Source organism: Octopus bimaculoides, chromosome 24 (genome assembly GCF_001194135.2).
Source record: "Octopus bimaculoides isolate UCB-OBI-ISO-001 chromosome 24, ASM119413v2, whole genome shotgun sequence".
Lineage (NCBI taxonomy): Eukaryota > Metazoa > Mollusca > Cephalopoda > Octopoda > Octopodidae > Octopus > Octopus bimaculoides.
The window spans coordinates 13,397,084-13,401,811 of NC_069004.1; the positions used below are offsets into that span (position 1 = coordinate 13,397,084).

The window sequence follows — 4,728 nt, forward strand, 5'->3', positions numbered from 1 at the left end:
TGTGTGTGTGTGTGTGTGTGCATGTGTGTATATATATATATATATATATATATATATGTCTGTCTATCTATCTATGTGTGCATGTGTGTGTTTGTGTATGTGTTTATATGTATGTATATTCTATATACATTCGTATATGTTAATGTGATGTGCCATGAAAAAAGCATTGGTGTGGGCGCTGATGCCACATAAAAAGAACTGGTCATGGCGCCACATAAAAAGCACCCAGTACACGCTATAAAGTGGTTGGCATTAGGAAGGGCATCCAGCAGTAGAAACCAAGCCAAAATAGAATATGGAACCAGAGGCGGCTCCTAGCCTTACCAGTTCCTGTCAAGCCGTCCATCCCATGCCAGCATGGAAAATGGGCATTAAATGGTGGTGGTGGTGGTGGTGCTGATGTTATGTGTAATGTATATCTGTATAGAATTGTATGCTAGCTTAGGCCAGTGCATCCATGAAGATAAATGCAAAGTACCCACAAGTGATCAGTTAGAGGCAATAAAATGTATTAATTATTTGCCACTAACTCTGATGTCTGATATGTAGTGTTGCCTCAGACTTAATGTTGACAAGAATTACTTAGACCCTTCTCTATTGTGACTAGAGAAACTTTCTACTTTTACCATTTTAATATTTAAGTAAATTCCTTGCCTTGTCATCTCACAGTTGTTATATTTGTTGACATAACATTGTCTGAATGCTATTATAAAACTCACAGTTTTCTGTACTTGTTATGCAATCTCTGATGATTTGATGACGAAATCTGTTTCTAAGTTATTCCTGCACATAACAGATATTATTGTAAATGAAACATATAGTGTGTGTGTGTGAGTGAGTGTAGGTACCTAATGTGTCGATGTCAGAGAATTTAGTATCAAAGGCCAACCCAGCCCCGCAATATATGCCCTATCTCTAAACCCTATAATGAGCATTCCAGCTATCAACCTCATTACATCAGTTGAAAAATGCAGTTAAAAATTATAATGAACTTGCAAACATGAAATCTAGTTTTAAGGTTAACTAATTGGCACTCTATCGCTTAAGATGACAGGGGTTCCAGTTGATCCAATCAACAGCCTACTCATGAAGTTCCTTCATCATTTTCTGTCTTAGATATGTCCTCATCTGTATTTATTACTAACTTTTCATATTTCTTGTTGGATTAAGAAATTTTGTCCAAGTCGTTCAGAATTTCTGTGGAGTTCACAAATTTTAGTGGATGAGGTGATTGCTTAGTTGCCTCGTTTGTGGCACTGAACCTGTATGTAATATAAGGTTACTTACCTTATTCTTTGTGTTCCAAAAGGGGCACCTTTGAATTTCTTCAACTCCTTGATCATTTCTTTATCTGTGTATCTCTCTTCTCTCTTCTTTATTTCTCTCTTTTTTTTCTGCTGTGTATGAGTGTGTGTGTGTGTGTGTGTGTGTGCGTGCGTGTATGTGTCTCCCTCTCTGTCTTCTTCTCTATTCCACCATTTTTAGTAGCTGTGCTTGCAACAGAAGTTCAGGATCAACAATTAACCGCCAGTAACAGTCAAATCAAAATCTACAACAGGAAGACATAAAAAAAAAATAGAAGAATTAATTAAATAATTCTTTTCTGTGATAGGCCTCAGGCCTGAAATTTTTAAGGTGGGGCCTAGTTGATAACATGAAACCCAGTGCTTGACTGGTACTTAATTTATTGACACCCCAAAAGGATGACAAGCAAAGTCAGCCCTGACAGAATTTGAACTCACAGCGTGAAGACAGACGAAATGCTGCTAAGCAATTTGTTCTATGTGGTAATGATTCTGCTAGCTCTCCACCTTCAATTAGTTAATTAATCAATTATACTGTGTAATACAATTTTTGTCCTTGGATAGCAACTGTTTATTTCCTATTCGCTTACCCTTAGAAAGTATGAGAAATGGCTACTATTTCCTTCAAACTTTGCTTTTCTTATATTTATTCAAACCCCCAAAAATCCCTCGACACATGATGGATTCGAAAAGTGGCAGGAATGCTGGGACCGGTGTATTGCTGTGCAAGGTGACTATTTCGAAGGAGATGATGTTAAAACTTGGATAAATATGTTATTTTTTATTAAACTTAACTAGTCGAGGAACCTTTTGATACCCCCTTCGCTTGTGTGTGCGTGTGTGTGTGTGTATACTAAGGCATCAACGAAGAGTAGCTAAGCAGCCTACTCTGGTCGACTTTGAGCCCTCAGACTATGGACGAATTTCAGAAACTGGTCATCAGATCCGTTATTTAGTTTCTTGGCAAAGGAGCACCATCAGCCGATTCTATACGAGATCCATACAGGAGGACGGAACTGTCCTGCATGTATTTGTTCAACAGCTTATCATTGCTGACGTGTGGAATTTTGTCGAACATCTGTCATCATGTGTAGAATGGATCCAACTATCAACGAATCCATCGGGTGGATCAGTCATCACCTGTTTCTTTTTTGTTATATTTTATTTTGTGTGTGTGTATGGGGGGGGGGGGCTAGAAGGGCAGATATATTTTTCCCTTGTCTGATGGCTAGGGTAAAATAGATTGCTTGGTGAACTAGATTGAATGAAGTGAAGATAGACACTTTCTCCTTCGGCCAAACTATGAGTAGGGAAAGTAACAGTGGAAAGAGATGTGCTAACTTCCTATGAATTTGCTGAGAGGTGGATGAGTCTGGCCACGTGTAGACCAGAAATGCAACCAACAGAGAGTATTTGCCTTTGGGAATCATGGTTATTTTGTATCTGAACAGATCTGTAAAAGGTTGATAGCTGCAACAGAGACATTAGTCTCTCTCTATCACCTTTCAACAAAATTATATATTAAAAAAATAATAGAACAATTAGCAGCATAATAAAAATAAGTTTTATTTTTGGTGATGCTTGGTTTTACAAATCCTGTGTCATTCAGCTTAGCAGCCGCTGGTTAATTTGTGGTCGGCATTGGAAAGTTGATGCATGCCAGAGGAGCAAGTAGCTGTCACGTCGAAGGTATCATGCTGAAGAGGCTTAGAAAGTGAAAGAAGTACTTTAAGTACTGGTTTTACTACGCATGTGCACTCGAGGTGCTTCCGGGAAGGCAAGTCCCTTGCGCATGCGTAGATTGTACTTCCTTAATGGCGGCCATAATTTCGCGCCACTACAGATCCTTGATTGGCCTTAGGTAACTGCCTCACTATTTGCACCTCTCATTTCATACCATTTATATAATTTTGTTTTTCATACTTAGTAGCATCTGGTAGTCTGGCCGATACTGTGAAATTCAGCGTAACCCAACTTTTGAAATCTGTCATCTCATTTATTACCTTTGGGACAAATATAAAATACCTTTATTATTTCTAATGTAGCACATGGTTTGTAAGTATCACTACTCCAGTTACTAAGTTTCTAGTCAATATCAGGATCTTATGAATTTTAATTTCCACGGAGCGGATCTCTTCTATAGATCAGACAAGTATCCCAAATTTTAGTATTGATACAAGCATAAATGCATTGTGTGATATTGTTTTGTTACAGGAATCTTCGACTGCCGTATTTATTTAAAGTCTGGTATAATATTTTTTGCTCACTGTCTATTAATCGCGGCTCAGTTTTTTCCTTATTGTAGCACTCGCTGGTTGGAACAGGGGAAACAAATAAAATATAAATTAATGTAAAGGTTTCGGGAAGCATATTTTCCATAGTCACCTATCAAATATGGATATTTCCTTTTGATCCAATCCCATCCGTATATCAGCTGAAAATGTCACTGCAAAATGCAGCATAGTAAATATTTTTGGTTCATCAGATTGTCCCCAGAGAAATGATGGGCTACATCATGGTCTCATAGTAGACCCTTGTGAATTAAATACCAATACACACATATATATATATACATACAGGGTTATTAAAAAACATGAACCGATTTCATTACGCAATATTTCAATGAGGAAAAGCAATAGAAAACTCCAGCTAAGTCACATGTATTAGGTTGTCAAGAAAGTTCTTGCGGTTTTTAACCTTTAAATTCAGATGTACATATCTTAGTTCAAACAAAACTTTATTAATCGAAATAAACACCATCAGAATCAACACTTTTGACAACGTGAAACAAGTTTATTTATGCCAGTAGTGTAAAAATCCTGCGTTCTGGAGGTGATGAAGTCAAAGACGTGTTTGGCATCGTCTTGGTTTTTGAAGCATTTCTCACGCAGGAAGTTGTTGAGATGCTTGAAAAAGTAGTAGTCGATAGTGGTGGTGAGTATGGCGGATGAGGCAGAGTTTTGTAGCCCAATTCGTTCAACTTCTGCAGGGTCAGTTGTGTGACGTGCAGCCAAGTGTTGTCGTGGAGAAGAATTGGTCCTTTTCTATTGACCAATGCTGGCTGTTGTTGTTGGAGTTTCTTATGCATTTCATCCATTTGCTGACAGTATTGATGCAGTATTCTTTTCGATTGTCTCTAGCCATCTTACATTTTGATTAAAATCTTTCTTTTTTTTCCAGAACTTAAACTAAAATGACAACAGGGTTTCCTAGGAAGCATTTTTATTTCGTTTTCTTTTATGAAGGTATTGTTTCTTTTCATTATCAGGTATATAATTAGTGGATTAGAATCTAATTTGTGGTTCATACTGGTTGTTTCTAATATTTTTTTTTCCGATTACGGAGCTTTTCTCTCACATTCTGAAGTACGTGTTTTGAAGATATTCATGTTGCTTCAAGAGGTTGGCATGTTTGACAATTATTT

At 37.4% G+C, this 4,728-nt stretch overlaps 1 long non-coding RNA gene across 1 annotated transcript in view; it reads right to left on the bottom strand.

The window, feature by feature from the left end:
- Window positions 1–4,728, bottom strand: part of LOC106882746 (uncharacterized) — a 23,331-nt gene that overhangs the window by 12,699 nt on the left and 5,904 nt on the right. The window contains exon 2 of the long non-coding RNA XR_001411029.2: window positions 1,288–1,549. This is a non-coding gene — a long non-coding RNA (uncharacterized LOC106882746). The remainder of the gene's footprint in view (window positions 1–1,287; window positions 1,550–4,728) is intronic.